The following is a 24,409-nucleotide window of genomic DNA, read 5'->3' as shown; positions in this document are numbered from 1 at the left end:
TTGCTCAGCCCCAGGGGAGACAGACAGCGCTAAACCCCGGGGCTGGCTCTGGGAAATGTGTTGCTCTGTGCTTTTTGCACCGAATTCCCAGGTGGGTTTACCTGCAGAGATGAGTGGGAGCCTGGATTCCCTGCGGGGCCGCAGGAACGTCTGTCGGGAACAGGAACGGCTGCTTGCCATCTGCTGCGGGCTGGGGTGGGCAGCAGGGCATCCTGGCAGCTTTGGGAGCTGCCTTCAGGCTCAGCACCCTCCAGGAGCAGCAGGATCAGGCCTCTTGCCTGACCAGAATAGGGATTTCTTTGCTCCAACAGAGGAAAACCTGCGTGTGTGGTCCAGGTTTGTTGTGCTGCCCAACAGGGGGAACTTGGTTTGGTGGGGCAAAGTAAATATGGGGAGTTTGGGGCATCCTTGTCCCCCCAACTCAGGTCTCCTCTTCCTTCCCAGTGTGAACAGCTCTGCTCCCACAATAAGCTCCTGGAGGTTTAGGGTGGCTCCAGCCTTTTGGGGAGAGTGGAGGTGAGAGATGTGGGGTTTGGGGTGAATATAAATTCTGAGTGGGAGTGTGTGGGGTGGCAGGAGCTGCAGTTACAGGTGTCTTGCTTGAGGTATCCAGGGATAATAGACTTCCAAAAGACAGGAAAAAACAGCAGAGAGAATGGAAAGGCAAGGAGTGTCCCATGCCACACATTAAAGGCAAACAGGCATTTTCCCATGTGGACCTTTGAAAAGCTGGGATAAAAAAAGAGCCAAAAATGTCATCTGAGATGTAGCTCTAAACGAGGGGATTTTCCCAGTCAGCTCAAATCTCCTGTCCCTCTCACTGGAAGGGGCCCAAGGCACCAAGCACTGTTTAACTTGGAAATCTGGGAAAAGGGAGGGCCTTGGCCCTGGGGCACTGGCTCTGCCAGAGTGACCCCCTTTTGCTTGGTGTGCAGAGGGAAATATTTCTTCCTTTCCTTGCCTGGTTGTCAAATTCATGCCCAGCCCACCGACAAATCCATCTCTTCGGAGATCAATTACAGTGTCTGGCTGCCAAGCCTGGAAAACCAATTAACTCCCAAATTTTTATTTTTTTCCTGTTTTAAAGAAGAAAAAAAGAGAAGGGAGAGAAAGAGAGAGACAGAGAGGAACACACTGAAAAGGGGGCATAAATCACCTGGAAAACATTCCAAACATTAAAATAAACAAGGATGAATTCCAACTTCATTTGTCTCTTTTGGAGATTCTGTCACTGATTTATTTTGCTGCTCTGTCTGAGCCTTCTGAGCCTCAGTTTTGTTCTTTGCTCATGTTTGGAGTCAGGTGCTGTGTTTGAAGCAGAGCCCTGGGGCTGAATGCTCCTGTGGTGATTCCTGCACAGAGCATCATCTCTTCTGCAGGGCTGTGATCCCCTCACATCAGGTTCTAGGGGGTTAAGCTCTCTCCATCCTGCAGGACATTTGGGAAAGAATTAAAATGGATGCACAGCTCTGCCTGGGCTGGTGGTTTGGGAGAGCAGTATGACCCACCAGGCTTCCCAGAAAGAAATAACTGCTTCCCAATCCCAAATTTCTGTCTGTTCACAGCCTCCAGAACTGGCTGTTCACATTGAAGCTTGGTCTAAACCTCACCTCCTTGATTTTTCAGGAGATTTACTCCTTTTGACCAGCTCTGCTATGTCCTCAGGCCTCCAAGAGGCTTAGAGGAGACTCTTGTTCCCAAGGCAGGGGAATGTTGTCCATGTGGGAACACACTGGAGTGCCTGGAGATGAGCAGGGCCCAGGTGTGTCTCAGGCTGGTGGTCTCACAGGGATATTTAAAGAAGAATTGGGAAAGAGAAAGAAGTAAAGATAACTTATTTATGATATTTCTGGTTTTGGGAATTGGCCAGCCAAGGGTCTGGCAAGCCTTCAGCGGTACAGCTGCCTTCCAAATCCAGAGGGGGGTATGGATGGTAGAGGAGTGAGGAGAAGCATTTTGCCTGGGTAAGGGGATTTTCTGTTTCTAAAATACCCTTTATTTAGTCTTTTTGTGTGGGGATGAAGGCACCTGGCTGTGGTGGCTGGTACCAGTGATAGGTACTGAGCAGGAGTAGGGGTGATGCAGCATCCCTGAGGGTTCAGTGCCCACCTGGAGTGGCAACAAGCTGGGGGAATACCCTGGGACATCCCAGGTGTCATTCCTGGGCACCAGGGTTGGAGAACCTCTGTTCCCCTCAGGCAACAGGGATTTAAACTTGGAATATCTGTGCTGCAGCCTGTCCCCCTCCTGCCAGAGGCTTTAGTTTTCATTCCAGAGGGGAATGAACAATCCTGGGGGTTGGTGTGCAGAGGAATCGCCACCCTTCCTTCTGCTCTATGGGAAGAGGCTGTGAACAAACAACCTTCCCTTGGGATGAATTAGCTCCAGTCCCAATTGAAACCTTTGAGATGTCCTTGTCACCCTGTGTGGGTGTGCCTGATCTTCCCTGGCATCCCACAGCATTCCCAGACCCTGTGAGTGCTGCAGGCAGTCAGGAGGGACACGTTAGTGTTGCTGATTGCTGAGCACTTTGGGAAGAGTTTGGGAACGCGGGAGCTCTGTGCTCTGCAAACAGCCCAGATCCCACTGCAGCCCATGTGCTGGGGACTGACTCTGCACTGAGGGCTGCTGCGGGATCTGTGCTTCCCAGCCTGGCTCTGGAAACAAATTCCTGTCTGCATTGTCAGGAAAACCTGGTGAGAGCACAGAGTTGTCCAACAGCCTCCAGGCAGCCTGGAGCAAAAGCTCTGACAAGTGCAAATCAGAATCCACATGGAGTTTTGTTTTTTCTCTCCAGCCCAACGCTGTTGCAGAATAGAAGGATGGCATCAGAAAATCTCAAAAAAAAAATAAAATCACATAAAAACATCCTGCTGTGTCATCCTGCCCAGACTTTCCAGTGACACAGCCTGGGAGTGGATTCATAGAATCCCAGAATGGTTTGGGTTGAAAGGGACCTTAAAGTTCATCCCATCTTATTCCACCCCCTGCCATGGACAAGGACACCTTCCACTGTCCCAGGATGCTCCAAGCCCCATCCAATGGCCTTGGACACTTCCAGGGATCCAGAGGCAGCCACAGCTGCTCTGGGCAACTTTGCCAGGGCCTCAGCACAGGGAAAGATTTCTTCCCAACATCCAATTTAAACCTAATTCTTCTGGAGATTGGCCTGTCAGACCAGTGTGTAAGACAAAATCTCCACTCCTTTCATTTCCAAAGCTGACAATGAGCTGCAGTGAGGGGAACTGGGAGAAATCCATGACCAACAGGACACAGCATGCTCTGGGCACTTCTTTTACCAGAGATATTTCCCCAATAAACCATTGTTTTAGACACAACCCATTATTCAATTTATCAATCCCTAGTTACCCCTCAAACTCCTATATCCCAAATCCATGGGATAGATTGGATAGCTTAATTTGAAATGTGAAAGCAGGTTGGAAATCATTGCTGTGCGAATTGAGTGGAGGCTGGGCTTTTTTTCTCTTCCATGGATCAACTGGCCTTAAATGAATGAATAAAATCCATTCTGGTAGTTCCCAGTTTGGAATATATATATAAATATATAAAATAACATAAAATGTATATATATCTTACATATATATATATAAATATATAAAATAACATATATAATTTTATATATTATAATATATAATTATAATATATAATTATTATTTCTATCTATCTATCTATCTATCTATCTATCTATCTATCTATCTAATATGTATATTCCTCCATCCCAGTGAGGAATATATTTGGAGAAAGGGGAAAAAAAAATCTCTCTCAACATTTCATTCATCCCAGAGTGAAGCATTTTGATTGGGGGAACTCAGCTAATTTTTTTTCCTCCTCAAAACAGGTCAACTTGGAGATATAAACCATCACATTGGAACTGAAATTCAAACAGAAATGTTTAGAAAACGTGGGATTACATATCCATATATTTGGAAGTTTAACGAGATTGTGGATGGAAAGAAAGCACCCAGGCTATTTATAATTCAATTAGGCTTAGATTTAGGAGTAGTTCTGGCTCTGTGTAAACTGCATCTCTTTTTCATTTGGAACGATCTCCTTCCTCCATCACAGCCCCTTTTCCTGGGAATATATGGCTGCAGCTGGGAATATATGGCTCTAATAGAGCTGCACTGACTGGAGCTCTACTGTGCCAGCTAACTGCTGTATTTTTCTTCCCCAAGGCTCTCCGGGCGTGTTCACAAGGGAATATTGACATTTGGGACCAAGGGATGGAAAACTGGGCTGTGAGCTGCTGGAGCTGTTATCAAGGATATTTATCCCAGCAACTTTCCCCTGCAGGACTTCTCAAGGTTGTGCTTCTTTTTCTCCATTCCCACTGTAAGTGTCCCACACCACATTTCTCATTAATTACTAAAGTAACTCTAACAAAATGGGATTTTTTTTGGTACCTTTCAGTGTTCCTTCACCTCTCTCTTTGCACTGCTGTAAAGTAGTGAGTGAGTTCCTCCTCTCTCTCTGGGGTTTGGTTTCCAAACTGTTTATTGAGTAATAAAAAGAGACAATTACAAGTCATTGCCCAGGGATAATGTGCTGATAATTTTATGACTGGACAAACGGTTGGAGCAGCCCACAAATGGTGGTGAGCAGGAAATCTGGGATCTGCTGCTGACAGAGCCACCCCCGAGGAGATGGAGCCTCACTGCTGGCAATCAAAGCTGCTGCAACAACTGTGAGCCAGCAAAACTGCTGTGGGCAAGGGTGGAGGGGTGGGCATTGTTTCCTGCCGAGGAAAAGTGGCAGAGAACTTTTGGGAGGTGTTTGGGAGTTCGTCCTGCTGGCACTGAGTGTGAGGGACCACCAGCACTGCTCACGGTCAGGTCCACAGGGCCAACAGTTGGGGCCTGGGGATTCCAGGGAAAACAGAGATTAAAGGGTGTTAATGCTTTCAAGCAAACAGGGATCATCCCAGAGATAACAAAGGGATTAAGTTTCTCCAGGCACTTGAGCACTGACCCAGCTTTGAAGCTGCTGCTGCAGGCTGACCCTCGGCTTGCTCCCACCTGTAGGATGACATTCCCCATTCCTGTCACCCCAAACCTGGGGATTTATAATTTAATAATTTCGTTATTTCTGGTTTTAAACCTTTATCTGTAGGTGGTTTAGTTCCCACCCAGCGAATCTTCCAGCTCCTCTGTGATTCTGTGGGTACAACAGGAAATAATTCCAGATTTAAAGTGTGCCCCTGAACACTGAACAAGGCAAACTGCTGCCATGGAAATGCTTCCAATTGTCACAAATCCAGGAGTCAGCTGCTCACCTGTCTGAAACCATTTCAAGGTAGAATTCCCAGGAGGAATTCCTGCTCCTTGTTAGGAGCAGAGCAGCTTCTCAGCACTATCTTCTCTCCACTGGAGCTCAGGGGATTGGCTGGGGAGGCCCTGGAGAGGCCTCACTCCGCCCATCTCCCTTGAGGAGGGATGAGCTGCACCTCTCCCAAACCCACAGCAGATCTCAGAGTGGGCAGGAAGCCATGGAACTGGGAGTAGCTGCTTGCAGCTGCCAGGACCTCCCATCTGTGTGGTAGTGATGCAGATAGAATCTCATAAACCGGTTTCCACCCTGCTTTACTGCAGATTTAATGATCAGAGGAAGAACTTGACTGTTTATTAAAACATTAGACAGTGAAGTTTAACTGTAGACAATAAAGGGTTTTGTTTTTCCATCCTTCTGATTGTTAAAGGATGGGGTGGAGAGGGAGCTGCTGCCAATGCCTCCAGAGTGGGCTGGGATAGGACTGGGCAGGAGGAAGAAGTTGGCACTGCCCCTTCCATGCCTGGCAAATCCAATATCTGAGGATGGGCAGGGCCTCTTCCCTGGGCAGGCAGTGTCCTCAGGCTGGCTGGAGCAGCACAGCTCTGCCATTGTCCATCAGCAGGATTCAGGACTCACTCTGGATCTTGCCAGAGGTGCTGCTGCCTCCCCCCCTCCCTCCCTGCTCAGAGGCCCTGGTGGGAGCCAAGGTCTCCAGCTTGGAGATGGGGATGGAGAATGGACAGTCCCTGTCCCCTCTTCTGTCCCTGCAGCTGGGTGTGAAAACACCTTCAGGCATCCATGGGCGTCACTGACTCCTTGTTGTGAACGGTGGAAGTGGCTCCTTAGGGCTGGAGGGAGGGGTTCGCAATTTCTCCTGGAGTTTTCTTCTGCTATCCCCTTTCCAGGCTGGTTCCTGTGCTGAGCTGGCTGGCCTGGCTTCTCCTGGGGCAGAGGAGAACACCAGGACTTGCTAGGGTTGCTCATCCTGCCTAAGGAATGCTCAGTCACCCTTCAGAGGGCCTGACACCTCTGCTCATGTTCCAGCGGGGCTCCAGGTGAATTCTCTTGGACATTGACAGGAAAACCTTACCTCAGACCCTAAAACACTCTGTGTGTCCTTCAGCTTCCAGCTCCTTTGACTCCCTGCAAGAGCAGCCCTGCTGAGGGAATGTGGGATTCCTGCACCTCATGAAGCTCTTGGAGTCACCAAAGCAAAGTCACAGCTCAGCCTCAGTGCTGGCACAGGATCCCATCCAGGGGGAGTCTCTGGATCTCATTGGAGGGTCAGGGATGTAGGGCCAGGGCTGATGCTGGATAGAGACCCCAAACTTGGCTCCTACATTTGGAATGTTGGACCTGTGGCAGCACTCAGAATGTAGAGCAATGAGGGGACATCAGGGCACTCCTGATCAGAGGCACTGTAGGACAGTGAGCCCCACTCTGCTCCCTGTCCTTGTCCTGGCCATTCCCAGCCAGCCCCTTCTGCTTGGGGCATAGGAGGAATGTGCCACTGGACATCACACTGTCCCCTGGGCTCCACCACAGCACAAACTTCAGCCCTAGGAGGCTCAAATGCACTCTGCCTCCTTCCTCAGCCCTGGAGAACCTTCAGGATTAAATTCTGACCCCAGTGAAAACAGCCGAGCATTTTCTGGTTGAGTCCAGCGGGCTGGAATTTAATTCCCAGGTTTAAAGCCTCTTTAAAATCAGCTGTGATATATAACCAGTCTTCTCAGCCTCTAAATACCTCAACAAGATTGGCAGCGTTCCAGCAGGGCCATGGGCAGGATAACCTGCAAATCCATAGGTCAGGAGAGAAACTGGGGAGCCAGGCTGGGGCAGGGCAGAGCCACAGGGCTGGAATTGCCTCTGCTGGTGGCTGTGGCATGCAGGAAAAGCTGGGAAGCAGGTGAAACCCTTCTCTTTTGAACCCTGGAATTGCTGTTGTGATATTGCTGTTTGTGCTCACCCTTTTGGAGGATGTTTTGCACATATATTTATGTACATACACATACACACACCTCCCTGTGGGTACACACACCACAGTGCATCTCCTCAGCCTGCAACCTTCCATAAACTGGAAAAAAAAAAAACCAAAAAAACCAAAAACCCAGAAAAATATGAAAATTAAGTCCCTTATCATTGCTAAATCATCAGAAATTAATATTAGAGCTGCTGGACGATTTTCCCCCTAAACCGTCCCCACTCCACGATCCTAATGCGATGATTCTTCCTGTAGCTCTTTACATTCTATTATTTATAAGAAACAATGTTCAGCCCTCCCCTGACAGCGTTTGCAGGGCTGCGGAAAGCAGTGCGGCAGAAAGGTGGGAGAACAATTTTGGTGATGTTTCCATAGCTACCTAGCTGCTAAATGTGGTTTATTCCATTTTAAAGTCACCCAACACACACACACACACACACACAGAAAGGAAAGCACACAGCCCTCCCCTCGCACACGCAGGCACTGGGAATGCAGCCCCTAATCCCTGCCCTGCCTATTCCAGCCTAATCTGCCTGGGATTTGTGTATTTAAACGGCTGCTTGCTGCCTAAATAAATGGCTGGATACGGCAGGGGGATAAACATATTGTTTCTCGCTCGCTCTCCTCTCCGACGTGTGTGTTCCAGTCGCTCCCTGTAATATTATTACGGATATTTTTCCCCAGCCAGCCGCGGTGCGCCGGGGAAGTCGGAGGTAGGAGGGTGTCCTCTCGTGGTCTGTGCCATCTCTGCAGCTTCGGAGATGGGGGAAAAAAAAAGAAATGGGAAAGGGGGGAACCTTGGCAGAGGGTGGGTGTTTTAGGGGAAAAGCTCTTTGGCTGGAGTTTGTGTTCAAAATCATCTTGGTACCTCCGTGATGCTGTGGGAGAAATCCCCCCTGGGCTTGCTGTGTGCATCCCTAAGGGAGCAGCCACTGGCCATGCTCAGTTTTCCAAGCCCATCCCTGGAAATAGGAGGAAAATGAGGCAGGGGGAAGGGAATGGTCCCAGCTCTCCCCAGCAGAGGAAGGCTGCAGGGAGCCGGGTCCCAGCCCTGCGTCCAAAGGGGACCTGGATGTGGGATTTGCTCCCTCTGGAGAGACTCACCCTGCTGCTCCCTGGGGCTGAGCCCTCTCCCGCCCACACAGCATCTTCCAGGTCTGGGATTCCCAGTGCTGCCCTGGCGTCCCCTGGGTCTCTGTAAAACGAGTCAGGGAAGAGCTGGGAGCAGGACAAAGGAAGAGATGCAGGCAGGGACAACAGGCAGAGAGTCCATCAGAAAATAGGGGAAGACGTGCCCAGCAGGAATTCCTGACTCAAGGTTTATCTGAATGTGAATTAGATGTAAATGAGGGGCGTGTTCTTTACTCAGAGAAGGGTTCAGCACTGGCACAGGGTGCCAAGAGAAGCTGTGGCTGCCCCATCCCTGGAATTGTCCAAGGCCAGCTTGGATGGGGCTTGGAGCAACCACGTGGAAAGTGTCCCTGTCCAGGGGGTGGAACTGGATGAGCTTTAAGATCCCTTCCAGCCCAAACAATTCAATAATTTTGTGAATATAAATGAGGAGGATAAGTAACATGCAAATATCTGAGGAGAGCAGCCTGCTGCCCATCCACCCTGCCTGTGATTCCAGCCCCTGCTCCCTCCCATGCTGTGTCACACCAGGACTCCTGCAAGTCCCCTGTGACACAGCCACAGTGGTGGTCTTTGTCCACAGCACACACTGGGGGGGGAGCAGCCACAGCTTTTTCTGGGAATGGCACAGGATTCATCCCTCTGCTGCATCCCCAGGACCCCTGCAAGCCCCTCCCAGGGATGTTCTGCTGTAAATCTGTGTCCCAGAGAAAAATCTCTCCTGAAGTGGAGGATTTTTGTCACAATTTTTTTTCTTCTTCTTCTGCCTGGCAGAAAAAGGGGAGTGAGAAGCACTGCTGAAATCGTGTTTTATTCGTGTTTGTCACCAGGTACAAAGCAAATAAATCATCATTGGAAAGCAAAGGCAACTCTGACCATCCCTCACCTGCTCGTGTGTCCTTTTGTTTTGCTGGTTCCTTCTGCTCCACGAAGTTGCCTGGGGCCTGCCAAGGTGCCAGGCACAGATCCATCCCTCTGGAGTGCCCCAGCTGAGCAGAAGGAGTGGTGTGGAGGCAGCAGATTCCTTTGGGATCGCTGGGATTTGGCTCAGCCCCGCGTGGCTGTGCCAGCCCAGCTGCACAGAGGCTGCATCTGCAGGGATCTCACATCTGGGATAACCTGGCTCAGGAATCAGGCAGGTTGGATTGTCCTGGCTCTATTCCTTCCCAGGCACAGCCCTGACTCTTCCTGGCTTTTGGGGAAGATGTTTCACCTTTCTTTGGGAGCCCTTTCCATGGAGCCCAGCACAGATCCAGCCCATTTTGCCACAGATCCTTTTTTCTTCCCAAGCTCGCTCCAGCTGTGAGCAGCTGCAAGTGCTGGCTCTCATCCCTCCAGCTGCCCTCCCCAAAGTCACATCCCCTCACAGATCCCATTTCCCACCTGATTGCCACATTTATCACACCTTTTCTGCCAGAACCACAGGGGCTGGGCTGGGCTGGGCATTGGATGGGTCCCATCCCAGAAATGCTCTCTGCCCTCCTGGGTACCAGCAAAGGGATTTGGATTGTGCCCTCTGCCCTGCTCAGGTGAGACCCCACCTGCAGAGCTGCCCCAGCCCTGGGGCCCAGCACAGGAAGGAGCTGGAGCTGCTGGAGAGAGCCCAGAGGAGGCACCAGGGTGAGCAGAGGGATGGAGCAGCTCTGCTGGGAGGAAAGGCTGGCACAGCTGGGAGTGTTCAGCCTGGAGGAGAGAAGCTCTGGGGTGATCTAATGGTGACCTTCCAGTCCTTGAAGGTTCTGGTAAGAAGGATGGAGAGAGAATACTTTCAAAGGTCTGGAGTGCCAGGACAGGGGGAATGGCTTCCCATTGACAGAGAGTGGGTTAAATGGGATATTGGGAAGAAACTATGAGGGAGGTGAGGGTCTGGCACAGAGCAGCTGTGGCTGCCCCATCCCTGAAAGTGTCCAAGGCCAGGTTGGATGTGTCTTGGAGCAGCCTGGGGTGGTGGAAGGTGTCCCTGCCCATGTCAGGGGGTAGAATGGGATGAGTTTTAAGGTCTCTCCCAACCCAAACCATTCCATGAGTCTCTGAAAATGAATTGAACTCTTGCCAAGGAAAGCCTCAGCAGCCCCTGGCTGGGTTATTTTCCTGCATAAGGTGAGACCCAACAGTGGGCCAAGAGATGCCACCACTGATGTCCAGTCTGTGACCAAGGGATGGACACACTCGTTGGGGGCTTGCCTTGGAATTCCAGGACATTTCTCTTTATTGCTTTCTGTCAGAGCAGGAGGGGCTGGCAATCAGTGGATTCCCCGTGGCCACAGAGCTCTCCTGGGCCATCATTATGGGTGATTATCAGCAATCACCATGTCACTGTTCCCAAGGCAGCCTTTGCTGGCTCTGCACCAGCCTCCTTTCCTCTCCAGCCCCCAACAAGCAGGTGCTGGAGGTCAGGGGGTTTTGTGGCTCTGTGCTGACAGGGAATATCTGAAATCTCCAGTATCAGCCAGGGATTGCAGTGCAGGTCCCTCTCTAGCCAAAAACAGCAGCACAGAAACATTTCCTGCTGCATGTCCTGCCTTGGCCAGCACTGGCACCAGGCAGAGGCTTGTGGGACCTGGCAGGACCCTGCTTTGGCTTTCCTGGGGTGGGGAAGGGACAGGTCTCCATCCCTGTGCCCTGGGAAATGTGAAAAGCTGTGCCTCCATTCAGCAAAGTCACAGCTGCCTGAAACATTCCTCCAGACTAAGGAAGGCTGAAGGCTTTTTTTTCCCCTTCCTTTTTTTTTTTTTTTTTTTTTTTTTTAATCAGTTCAATGTTTTACAGCTCAAATTCAAACAGGAGCTTAAGAGCTTAAACAATGAAACATAAGGATGTGCTGGCAGGGCTGGGCTGTCTCCTCTCCTGTTTGCAGCTCTGCTTGGCATCAGCCTGGGCAGAGAAACGCCTGCATCTGAGCAGCCTTTCCAGGCATTTCACTGCCTTGGGGAAGGTAGACAAGTGGGAAGAGCTTCAGGAAAGCTGGTGAGGGACTTCTTACAAGGGTCTGGAGTGGCAGGACAAGGGGGAATGTCTTTGCACTCCCAGAGGGCAGGGTTAGGGGGGATGTTGGGAAGGAATTCCTCCCTGTGAGGGTGCTGAGGCCCTGGCACAGGGTGCTCAGAGCAGCTGTGGCTGCCCCTGGATCCCTGGAAGTGTCCAAGGCCAGGCTGGATGGGGCTTGGAGCAACCTGGGACAGTGGAGGGTGTCCCTGCCCATGGCAGAGGGTGGGACTGGAATGGGCTTTAAGGCCCATTGCAATTTAGGACATTCTGTGATGATTCTGTGATTCCAGTGGGGTTGTGCAATCCTAAACCCACTGATCCAGTCTGTCCAGCTGCCCTTTCCATGCCTTCTTCCTCTGCACTGCTGCCCTCTATGTCTTTGTTGGGCTCACCAAGGCTCCATTTTGGGAAGTTGCTCTTGCAGGGCATGTTCAGAGCTGGGGGAATAATGGGCAGGGTGAAGTGCACGAGGAGCCACCCAGGCACTGCCATCCCCAGCCTGGCTCCAGCTGGATGCACCTGCCTGAAAATAACTTGCCCAGGAGGGTTTTGTTGCTATCCAGTGCTGCTGATCAGGGCTGTCTGCTCTTTCACTTGGGTGCTCCTGAATCCCAATGAAGCCTTGGCATCCATCACCTCCAGCTTGGTCTCTCTCAGTTGGTCTCCTCCACCCCTGACCACCTCTCCTTCTCCCTCTCTCTCCATGCCCAGCTCCTACCACAGAGCAAAAGCTTCCCCTCCTCAGAGGTACTGTGGGAAGCATCAGTAGTGCAAGAAGCCAAAGCAAGGCCAAGGGACAGGAAAGGAGCTTTTCCTGCCCCCATAGCCCATGGAAACACAACTGCCCCTTCACCATGTTACCAGGACAGAGAACTGACCATGTCTGAACTCAGTATGGAAATACAAGTAGAAGAAAGGGAAGGAGGGAGACTCCTCCCAGGCTCCCAGAGCAGATCCCCAGCTGGTGTAAATAAAGAAGCACCAGACTGGTTTACACAAGCTGCAGCTGCTGAGAAATGTTTTTTCCAAACCTTTTTCCTGATGGGATTGGTTGTCTTTTCCTATCTCCCTCCAGCTCTGAATGCCATCACTAAAATGCACCTGTCCTGCCCCACCTGTCCCTTGCAGCCCATGTGGGGAGCAGCAGGGAGGAAAATCAGACCTGGAGCCCATTCAAAGGCAGAAACGGCATGCTGCCCTCCCCAGGGATCCCTCAGAGGCTGCTGGATGTGCCAGTGGAGCTGGAAGGAGCCCATCATCCCAAGGGTGGCTCTGCAGCTGCTCTCCTGCTGTCCCCTTTGGTGTGACAATGACGTGGGGACAGGGCACAGACCTGGCATGGAGGCTGCGCCCCAAAACCCTCTCTGAGGTGAGCTGCTGTTTAAAGCTGTCTCCCTCAAAGTCAGCCATCTGTGCTGTTTTCTTTGGGAGTGATAAACACTTAAGGGTCACCTGCTTTCTTTAATCTCTTCTGGCTCGTATTCATCTGAGCTGCACATCATATTAATTATGTTCCTTTTATTCCTGCCCATGCCAGCACAGAGGGATCATTACTGCTGCTGCTTCCTCTTTTTATTGTCTGGATGCTCGCAGTCACGAGCTCCGGAATGCTGGACCACGAGAGGACACTTTGCTGATCACCTTCCTTCATTAAGAAAACTTAATTTTAGTGCTGATGGGAAATTGGATTAAAGAAAATAAACCACCCAAAAACAGCCATAAGGTTTCTTGTTGGATTAAATATTAAAATTAATAATCCAGTGCTCCATTCAGCTCTGTATTTATGTTAATATTTAATTCAATAACAGCCCGTGGTTTAGAACATTTTCCCATTTGTTTAAAGCACCAGATGAAATTGCAATTTCTGCCTAAATTGGAGCAATATGGAGCTAACTGGGTTATGCTAATGAGGAGGAATGGCAGCTCCCAAAATCCTCTACCTGGTGGTGCAGGGGGGGTTCAGGAGGGGGAAGGAAGGGGAGTGGATGGAGAGGCAGCAGGGAATGCAAATCCTGCAGGAAAAGAGGCTGCAGGGCCAGGGTGCAGATCCCAGAGACTGGGAGGGCTCCACATGCAGGAATCACTCAGGTTCCACGTGGGTGCTGCCCCTGTTGTGGTGCCTCTGCAGCATCAGGGAGCTGGAGGACGTTTGCCCTATTTGGAAAAGCCACCTGGAAGGGCAGTGAAGATGCAGATCCTGGGCTGGGGGCTGTTCTGGATGGCAGGGACACATCTGGAGGCCTTGCAGGTGGATCTCTGCTCCTGTTTGAGATGTTTTCTCCCACAAATGCTGCTAGCAAAAACATTGCCATATAAAGTCTGGGACTGGGATGTGATCCAGGATCAGGTGATGGTCAGAAATGGGCTTAGGTTGCACCAGGGGGAATATCAGCAAAATTTCTTCAGTGAAAGGGTTGCCCAGAGTGGGTGACACTATCCCTGGAGGGATTTAAAAGCTGTGTGCACGTGGCATTTGGGCACATGGGTCAGTGGTGGGGAGCAGCTGGACTTGATGGTCTGGGAGGGCTTTTAGATCCTAAATGATTGCATGATTCTGTGAGGATGTGGGGTGTGGTGTAAGCTGGTCCCACGCTGAGTTTTCCACTGATGATATGGAACAGCAAGCAGGATGCACCAAAGAGCAGCCTTTCCTTTTTCCAGTGATTGCTCCTGGCTGGAGCAGAGCTCAGCTGCTGGTGCAGTGCTGGGGCTCAGCCTCAGCCTCCATGAGGAAAGCTGAGCCCACAGGGAGAATCCATCACTCAGGAGATTGAACAATTCCCTGCAGAAAAGAGCCTGGGGAGGACTTTAAAAGCCCTGCTCTGTTTCTGTCCTTTTCCAAGGGATGGGAAATGGACATTTCCCCAGGGTGGGCACAGCCCCTTGCCCAGGCTGGTGCTGGGCTTTCACCCTCTGGGAGATGTTTGATGTGACAAAAGCTCTTTTCTTCCCCAGGAGAGCTCTCATCTTGAAAAACAGAATAATTATGGAGTGACATGGAGGAAGAATGTAGAACATGGAGCAATGATCAGTAAAATTTAAAAGCTTTGGAGGTGGAGTTCCCAGTGAGTTTCCTGAAGTTTGGATACATACCCAAACTTCCTTGAACCTTTTGGGGCCTAATTAAATTTGAGGGGACTGATAAAAAAAACATGCATGGAAGAGAAAACTTTCTTGCTATGGAAAAAAACTGCTTAATAAAACAGATTATGTGCAAAATAGAAATCTGGGCCTTGTGAAGGAAGAGTAAAACGACACTAATGAGCAGAGTCTGAGTGTTAATGAATGGGGTTAGCATTCCATTACTGCAACTCATAAATAGACCCACCAATTTTAGGTTCCCTGTTCTTCAAGGAACCTGATGTGATTTCTGGGGATGTTTTCATGTAGGTAATTCCATTTTGTACCAGGAGAAACTGAGGCAGAAGCCAATCACTCAAGCCAACCCTCAGGCCTGTGGTTGGGGTGGAGATGAAAACATTGAGGTTGTATTTTTATAGGGTTTGATTTGGACTTTGGGCAGTCAGCACCCAGCACAACCATCCTGAGCTCTGTGTGTGGAGCAGCTCATTTCTTCTCCTGGACACAGCATTGAGAAGGTGGCAGCTCCTGCAGGTTCTTCCCTGCTGGATCCTGAGTATTTTATTTCTCTCTGGACCTTGTGTGGACTTTGGCACTTGGGAGATACCCCAGGGTGGGGATGGCCCTCATTCCCAGCAGGATTTTACCCATGTCTGAGCATGTCCCTTCTGTGCAGCTGTTGGATGTGACAACAAATGGTCCCACCAGCCTTGGCTGGGAACCAGATCTCTGTTTTCCAATCTCTGTTTTAAAGGGCAGTGAACCATCCCCCTCTTCCATCCCCACATGATCCTGTCCACTGCAAGCCAGGAGTGTTTTCATTCTTTTTTTCCTTGCCCTTTTGAGCCCTTCTGGTGTTGCCCTGTTCTTTTAAAGTTCTTCTAAGCCTTCGGGCATTCATATTTTTGTAATGCAGTTTTTCACGAACTTTTCATGTAAATGATGATTGTTTCGCATTCCTTTCTGGAGGAGGAGAGAATTGATGGACTGTTGGTTTGACCAGTGTGGTTGGAGAGGTGGCAATTTCATCCTCTTATCCATGGTCACTTTTGGAATTCTATAAATATCGAGGTCCAGAAATAAACACCCCTTTTATTGCCTTGGACATCTCAGCATGTGAGTGTCATTCATTTTGTGCCCTATTACAACATTCTGGGGGTGTTGCCACCATGATGGAGAAGGATCCCAGTTAGAGCTGGCCAGGACTGGGAAGGATGGGCTGGTTTGATGGGAACATCAGGAAATAAGTGTGCATGGATATCCTTGTCACCTCCAGGGGCTGGAGAAGATCACTGCCCTTCATTTCAGCTCTACAGAGACTGATTTTGGGGAGAAAAGTGTAAAAGAGACCAAACCTGCTGTGGGAGGTTCTCCTTCCTTGTTTGTTTGCAGCCAAGGCCCTGTGCAATGATGGACATGCTGAATAACATCCTGGAGAAGGAAGGTGGGATGAGGCACTCTCCATGTTTGGAAGGATATCAAGGAAGAAGAACTGATGTGTTCAAACATATGGGCTGGGATTCCTCTCACCTCACCAATCACAGCAAAATGAGTTGTGTGCTCAGGTTTTAGCTCTCTCTCTGCTCCATGTCTGCATAGTTCCTTCCAGAAGGACATTTTTCCTGTCCCAAAAGGTGTCCATGATGAATGGGATCAGGAGTCCTTGAGAGATTTTGCCATCCTGGTGACAATAAAGAAAGTACAGGCAACTTTGAGACTAAATACCTGACTTTTAGCTGGGGCTGTTAACAGAAACAAGCCCTCTTCCCTCCTGGAAAAAGCACAAATAACTGTAATTTCCCCAAATTTCTGTCAGTGAGCCTTCATTTTTTCAACAGCCCTGGCTGGCAGGAAGAGCTGCAGCTCTGGGAGGAGATGGGTGGTGTTGGTAAAGTGGAGTGAGGAGACAGCAGGGCACTGCTGTGTCTGCCTGAGAGCAGGATTGCATCTTGATGGCCCTCCCTGGCTCCAGGGGCAAGGTCCAGACCTCTGGAATTGCTCTGTCCTGCATTGCAGAGCAGCCTGAGGAAGGAGCTTTCCTTACATTTTCCATGGAACAGCTTCATTCTTATAAAAAAAACACTGTGATTTTGTCTACTACACCCTCAAATAATGTAGGGAAACAGATTCAGGAGCCAAGGACGGGTGTGCTGAAATCATGGAGGGAAGATTCTCCTGGAACAGAATACAGGGAAAGTCTTTCCCTGTCCATCTGCCTGATCCATGACTGCAGCTTTGCAAAATTACCTGTCTTATTTTTCCCTTCTTTTTATTCAGAGGAGAGTGCAAGCATGTTAAACATCAGCTCTTGAGGCCCCTGCACTACCAGCAGAGCCAGGAGCTGGGCTGGCTGTGGAAGCAGCCACAGTTTTGGGCTGGCCCAGGGTCTGTTCCCACCACACTGGGGTGAAAGCAGCCCTTACTGGGAGATGCCTCTTCTTCAGGGTGGGGATCTCATCAAGTGCTTGCTGAGGCTCTCAGCTGGCTGTCTTGCTATTTTCCCCTTTTACTTGGGAGCAGATGACCAGGGAACAGGCACAGATGACAATATTTTGCCTTTTTGTTCTGCTGGAAGCGAGGATGAGCAGCTTTGTTTGAGCAGCAGTGTCTGCAGCCTCCTGGCAGGTTGTCCATGGACCATGGTCTGTGATGGTGGTCCTGGGGACTGGGAGGGCTCTGACTCTACAGGGGAGGCAGAGCTCATCCTCCCCTTGCTTCCAAACATGGATTTGGAAAGTCTCCTCTGTAAAGAAACAAGGGAGCCCTTGGTAGGACAAGGGGGAGTGTCTTTAAGCTGGAAAAGGGCAGGATTAGGTGAGGCCCTGGCACAGGGTGCTCAGAGAAGCTGTGGCTGCCCCTGGATCCCTGAGAGCATCCAAGACCAGGTTGGATGGGGCTTGGAGCAACCTGGGACAGTGGAAGGTGTCCCTGCCATGGCAGGGGCTGGAACTGGGTGGCTTTTAAGGTCCCATCCAACACAAACCATTCCATGATTCCATGATTCTAACACAAGCCCTCATCCTGCTCCAGGCATTGCCCTCAGGAGAGCCTGCTGAGCTGAGGTCCCTCTAAGGAGATGCAGGTCAGGAATTTGGGGCTCAGTAGCTCTCCCAGCTCATCTCGTATCATTTGTAAACATGTTTGAATTCAGACTGCCAAGCTGCCAGTCAGATCTGCCACCTTTGGACACCTCTGTTTGTGCCAGCAGGGAGAGGCCGCCATCCTTGGGTGAGTAGCAGGCTGGGCAGCTCTGCTGGCACAGCGTGGGGACCTGATTCATACCCTAAACCCCCACAGAGTCCTAAAAACCCCCAGAGAGGCTCCAACCCCCCTTCTGACTCAGAGCAAGCAGCAAAGGGAGCTGCAGCACAACTGCAAATGCCCAACCCACCAGGATTTCACTGCCTGTTCAGCCCTTGCACAGGGCTTTTTTTTTTATTATTTTTTTTCCACCCTAGGGGTTTGAGCGGCACAGCAAGTCCAGTAATGAACTGTTACTCTGAAAAATCAGCCTTTCATTAGGTTAGGATTCTGCCGGGGTGTCTGCGTTCCTCGATAATGAACCGTGAGATTGTGCAAAGCCCCGGCGTGGAGCAGGGCTGAGCTTATCTCCTGCTATCATTTACCCACTTATCACCAGCACGGGGGCACTGGCAACAGGGCTCCATCTCCCTGAAAAGCTTCCTTGGGGTCAAACTGTGGTTTTAAGTGTTGAGCCCAGCCTTGGCTTCTTGTTGCTGATGGCCTACAAACAGATGCTGATGTTTCCTCTGGTTTTTTAGGTGTTCATTATTCATCACTCACAGGTCCTGCAATTGCAGTGCATGTCTCCTCTGGTGTGAAAACATTAATAACAGCTTTGGCTAAGCACAGAGAGATCATTTATTTCACAAATCCACAGAAAATTCTGCCTGCCTGGGATTAAATCTCAGCCTTCCTTTGTAGGTGAGGCTTTCAGGGCATGTTTTACCAGGAGGAAGGATTGAAGGATTGGTTTTCCATGGATCTGCCCTTTCCCAAGCTTGCTGCTCACCCCCCAGCCACAGCCTGAGCCACTGGTGGCTGGTGGAGAGAAACAACCAGCAAAACTGAGCCCGAGCAAGGCACAAACACAGGGATTTGGAGTTATTCCTGCTCTGTCTGAGGGTCTGGAGCAGCATTCTGATTTTTTCTGGATCTCCCTTTTGCTGTGGTGTGAGGTTGGAGCAGGATCTGTGCCCTCAGCCCCGTGGCTCTGCCTCCCCATCCCTGCAGCAGCTCCTGGCACTGCTCACCTCCACCAAGGACAAGGAGCAGTAAATCCCAGCAGCCTCTTAAAAAACATTTTAATTAAAAAAACGACATAACAGGAGCTTTAAAGGACATGAAAGACAACAGCTGTGGAGCTGCTCTGTGCTCCCCCTCCCCTGCCTCCCCCTCCTCTCTGCAGTGCTTTTCAGAGTGATTTTCATGTAAAGCTTCTTGGGTTTCCTGGTTTCTGGCCTCCATCTGTGGTTTTGAGCACAGGCCAGGCAGCAGGGAGGGCACAGGCAGCCCCTGGGCTGGCAGGAGCTGGAACAGGATGGGACAGCCTGCCTCACCCAGCCCAGAGCAGGCTGGAGCTGCAAACCCACCCTGAGGTGGGGATTTGGAGCATCAGGGAGGGTCTGAACGTCCACTGCAGTCAGACCTGGCTTAGGCAAGCCTGGGGCTCCAGCCCAGAGCAAGACCAGAGCTGGTGGAAGGGATTGTCCTGGGGTCCAGCTGGAGCTGTGACACACGGCCTGCAGGGCAGGGTGTCCTTTGGAGATGGCCATCATCAAAACTGAGCCCAGAATGGTCCCAGCTCAGCTGGCCCACCCAACCTGGGCCAGGTGCTGATGTACATGAGCCTGGATTTGCTGTTGGCTGGATGGGAGCCCCACCTGGCAGTGCTGGCACAGCATAGGGGCTGCCTGAATGTGCTGCCCTGGCACAGGAATGCCCTGGCACAGCGGGTGCCATGGCTGCCCCATCTAGGCCCAGCTGCTGAGGCCTGAAATCTGATACCAGTGTTTTTGTGGGATATTGGGAAGGAATCCTTCCCTGTGAGGGTGCTGAGGCCCTGGCACAGGGTGCCCAGAGAAGCTGTGGCTGCCCCTGCATCCCTGGAAGTGTCCAAGGCCAGGCTGGACAGGGCTTGGAGCAGCCTGGGACAGTGGAAGGTGTCCCTGCCATGGCAGGGGTGGCACTGGATGGGCTTTAAGTTCCCTCCCAACCAAAACCATTCCATGATTTTACTTAAAATCTATTTCCTGGGACCAACACTGAGAGTTTTAATCCAGAGTTAGGGACCTCCAGCCACCTCCTCTTCCCAGGGCATCAAAACATCTGGAAGATACCCCCAAGATCACAGAGCTAAGCTGGACCAGCCATTACAGAGGGGTTTCCCAACTCTGTATCTAACATTAATACATGATTTAGGTAAAACACAATGTGGCATTAGCGATTACAAGGAATATTTGGACTTTTTAGGAAAACTGATGAGAAGGAAGAGCCCTTACACCATGTTGAGGAAGAAAAGATTTTACCATGTCCTTTATTTGATGTATTCACCCCCTCCCACCCATCATGTCCAACATCTCAGGCCTAAAATCATCAATCAAACCAACAGAGTGAAGGCAGGAGCAGGGCCAAAGCCTTCCCACTGGGATTCTCCACGCTTTGCATTTTGCAAATGTAAAGCCCTCGCCGGTTCAGGGCTTCCAATTAGAGCTGGGCAAATGAAAACCTTCTCAGCTCACTGCCCAATCCTCCACCAGAAATTCAAATGAGGAATGGTTTGGATCAGTGCAAAGTACAGACCCTTTCATTTTTATTTTTTTTCTCCTCCCAAAATAAACCCTTCTCCTTCCCACCCTGATTAATTTTAGATCCCATGAAATGTTTTATTCAATTGCAGAATGAAATGTCATTTCAGAACATTAGCTGGAATAATATTCCTTTTTTAAAAGTGCCAGAGCAAAGAAGTTCAACTTTTAAGACCTTTCTTTTCCTCCCTGCATGGGTGAGGGAACAAATTTCTTTTCTGATGACAAAAGAGATGAGATTTTTGAATTTTTTGGATTTTAAGCCCCTGGAGAAGGGATATGGCCAAACCCCAGTGGGGCTGATTTTGCTGGAAGCACAGGTTGGCCAAAATCATCTTCATTCCCAAGAGCTCTCTCCTACTTTTCTCTGACTCTGCTGGCTGCTCTTTAATCAAGCATTCAAAACCCAGCTCCGAGACTTCCCATCAATTTCCAAATCTCTCAGACTTTGTGAAAAAATATCAAATAGATCAGGAAAAGGAGCACAGGGGAGGCCACTGGCTGGGATGAGCCTGACTGGAGGGGTGGGGTGGGGATGTTCCTGGCTTTGGGGGAGAGGGAGGTTTGGGGAATGGGCAATAAATTGATTTTCCTGTGTTCTGGGGCCACGCTGCCGTTTCCAGCATTGCAGGCGGATCTGGAGGCAGGGTTCTGAGGGGATTAGAAAAGATTTATTTTCCTTTTTTCTGGAGTGAGATGAAAGGTGGGGAGGGGGAGGGAGAGGCAAGCAAGGAGTGCTACGGAAAGGAACTCATTATTTTTTATCTTTTCCAATGACCTTGTTTATTTTAGTCCTGCTTGAAAGCAGCTTCTTTCCTTGAGAAAATTTGGAGGTATCTGGAGACTGGGGCTAGTGAGAAAGGGAAAAAAGGGAAAAGGGAGCTGGGTGAACTGAAGAAATATGAAAAATAAACAGAGTAAATGTAAACTGAGCTGGAGAAATACTCACGTGGGCTTGGTGCTGGGATGAAATTCCATGTCTAGGGGAAATGTTCCCCCTATCCAACCTGGCCTCAGACACTTCCAGGGATGGAGCAGCCACAGCTTCTCAGGGCAGCCTATGCCATGGCCTCCCCACGCTCGCAGGGAAGGATTTCTTCCATATATTTAACTTAAATTTTCCCTGTTTCTATTTGAACCCATTGCTTCTTGTCCTATCCCTACAGACCCTGATAGAGTCCCTCTCTGTCCTCCCTGTAGTCAGCTCAGGTCCTGCAAGCTGCCGGGAGCTCTCTGCCTCTCCAGGCTGGCCAGAGCTTGTGGGGAACAGAGGCATCATCAGTGTGACTCTTCTGGTCCTTGCTCAAGCTGTATTTCCTGAAGGAATTTCTTCAAACCCATTGCAAGAGGGATTTAATTTGGTTTTCCCTCTTTATTTCAGTGGGTTTTGATTCTGGCTGGGAAGCAGCAGGAGCTCACGGACATGCACAAATCCCTCCTCATCCTCCTGGACAGTGAACATTCCAATTCCTCCCTTCCACTGGACATCCCCATTGGTCAGGGTTTTAAATGCAGCACCCCATTCATTTAACCCTGCTGGGTTGTTTTGGGGTTTTTTTCCTATTTTTTTTTTTCCTTAAGCACCCAGTTCTGTTCTGCCATTATCCCCTGCTCTGGGATCATCCCCTGGGTGGAGGTAGCTGCATCACAGAGGGAACACCAGGAGAACTTGTGAGGTTCCAAACCCAAGGACCAGCTCTGTCCCAGCTGATGCTGCCTTTGAGGGGTGAGCAGAGCTCCCCAAACCCTCAGGAGATGCTCCCTGATGTCCTCACATGGTCCCCATGGCCTCCAAAGCAGCAGCGTGTCCATGTCCAGCTGATCCTGCGCCCACAGCCTCTTCCTCTGCATTACACCAGGGCCATTCAACCTTCAGCTCCTGGGGCTGGAAAAACTCACCCTGAAAAACTCCCAAAGTGCAAGGTCAGCTTGGCAAAAAGCCCCTGGGCCAATTTTAGATAAAACCAAGCACTGCTCTAAACCCTCGGCTGGGGTTGGGCTCCACTGGTTACTCAGAAATACTCCTTGAAATTCTCCAAGTGCTCAATTTGCATAGCTGTAAAGGATCATAAATAATTCGAGGTGCTGGGATTTAATTAGTTGACCTATACCAGGGAGGAATTCTGGCCTCATTTACGGAAATCAGAGCAGTCTGGAGGGAGCCCAGGGCGTGAAGTGGCGGTGGAGCTGCTGTGGGAGCAGCCTGGTGAGGGAAGGGATGGGCCCAGCCCAAACCCTTACCTGCAGCTCCTCATCCATCCCTGAACTAATCAAGGATAATTGAACTTCAATTCAGCCATTGGGAGCTGCTTTTTCTCCATGAGAAGTCCCAGAGGAGCCCGTTTAGCAGCAGGGTGGTGCTGCCCAGGAAAGCTGCGGCCTGTGCTGTGGATGTGCTGAAGGCTCTGCTCTGCGAGCTGCAGGACCCTGGGCTTGCAAAGAGGATCCTGGCATGCCTGGGAAGCTCCAGCTAAACTCCAGAGGCTTTAGGATGGCTTTGATAAGTGTTGTGTTCAGTGGGAAGGCTCCTTCTCTCAATTTAACCCTCAGACTTCAAAAGCAATAAGAAAAGAAATCCCATTTTTTTTGTATTTTAACCCACTGCTCTGAGCTGCATCTGAAGCCGACTGAAGAGAAAAGGAGTGAGTAAAGGTTGGGCTGTGGGGAGCAAAGGCAGGCAAGAGAAAAATGAGATGAAAAGGTCTTTGTAGTTACTGTGCTTCCACTGGAGACTTCCCAGCTGCTGGCTGGGGTCTTGTGTGATCCCACAGATCCTCCTGGGCTGCCTCTGCTGACAGGGGCGTGCGGGTAATCCCAACCCCTGCCCCAGACCACGGCAGCACAGAGAGGCTTTTAAACGAATTTAGCCCTCACACAGGAGAAAACACCTTTTTGTTTCTAGGGGGAAACAGTGCCAAAGGGCTCTGGTGGATCCAGCCATCACTGAGGGTATTTTACCCTTGCTGAGGCAGGCAGGGCTGTGCCCAGGGCAGTGCCTGGCGCTCCAGAGGGACCCCAGCACAGTATCCCACATTCCAAGCCGTGTCTGAGGCAGCAGGGCTATTATAAATAATTTATTCTCTGGGCAGAGAAGGGAGGAAGAGAGAGCGAGCTTTTAATTAAAATGATATCTTGCAGATCAAATAAATATGAATAAGATGCCAAAAACAACTGTATAAATCCCAAACATTCTCCTGTGTTTTAATTATTTGTGTTGATAAAACAAGAGCGGAGGCATTTGGCTCTGCTCGGAGGCTGCGGAGGCGAAAGGTTACACTGGCATTTTTTATGTTCTGTGCAAGGAACAAATGTTTCCTAAGCCCAGATCTGACAAACTATAATTCATATCAGGAATTAAATTGGAATTTAGAGAACAATTGTTAATATTTCAAAGTAATTGTTTAAGAAATTATCATTTTGGTATCTGCCGCAAAAATAATTACCCACCACTAATTTTTCTTTTTCAAAGGCTGCTATTTGCTGGGATAATGTTGGAAAGATGAGGAGTTTGTGCTGGGAGCTATTTATGTAGTTCAAATGAGAAGATAAATAGGAAGGGACTTTCATGTTCCCAGGCAAATGAGACTGACTAATGTACAGCTTCAAGCTCAAAAGTGGGCCCTGGATTTATCTGGAAATTGGGGAGAATTTTCTGTGGATGGGATATGCAAGAAACAGCAGGTGAGAAAATAATCAGAAGCTGTGCATATTAATTAGGAAATGGTCCTCAAATAAACCCTGAGGGTATGGAGAGGTTGGTGAGAGGTACCAGTGTCTTGGCAGGATTTTGGGGTGGAAAAGGAGCTGCATTCCTACTTCACAGGGCATCTGAACATTGGAAAGGGGCTGAGAACTTGAATATTTAGAGGATCACAGGGAAAGAAGTGGGGTAGAAAGGATCTCAAACAGCTGCATCCCACAGCTTGAGGATGGGGTTATCCAGATCCTGTCACATCCTGCTCCTTCCCTCTGTTGTGCTGGTGGAAAATGCATCCTCCTTCCTCTAAAAAGGGCTTTCCTCAAGAGATGGAGAGAAGGTGGAGCAGTGGCAGCAGCAGGAAAGGTCCAGCAGTTCCAAGGAGTTGCTGTGGACTTCTCTGTTCAGACA

General features: G+C 50.0%; 1 long non-coding RNA gene across 6 annotated transcripts in view; it reads left to right on the top strand.

Annotated features, from left to right (window-relative positions):
- LOC113459588 (uncharacterized) overlaps positions 1-24,409 on the top strand; it is a 79,056-nt gene that overhangs the window by 27,000 nt on the left and 27,647 nt on the right. For 5 of the 6 annotated variants that reach the window (XR_012581595.1, XR_012581599.1, XR_003380976.2 and 2 more), the window contains 3 exons: positions 4,197-4,353; positions 12,468-12,761; positions 14,348-15,576. This is a non-coding gene — a long non-coding RNA (uncharacterized LOC113459588). Of the gene's footprint in view, positions 1-4,196; positions 4,354-12,467; positions 12,762-14,347; positions 15,577-24,409 lie in introns of those variants that run through there. The other variant, XR_012581597.1, reaches the window with a different exon arrangement.

This window comes from Zonotrichia albicollis, chromosome 9, assembly GCF_047830755.1.
Source record: "Zonotrichia albicollis isolate bZonAlb1 chromosome 9, bZonAlb1.hap1, whole genome shotgun sequence".
NCBI lineage: Eukaryota > Metazoa > Chordata > Aves > Passeriformes > Passerellidae > Zonotrichia > Zonotrichia albicollis.
This window is presented reverse-complemented; position numbering and strand designations above follow the sequence as displayed.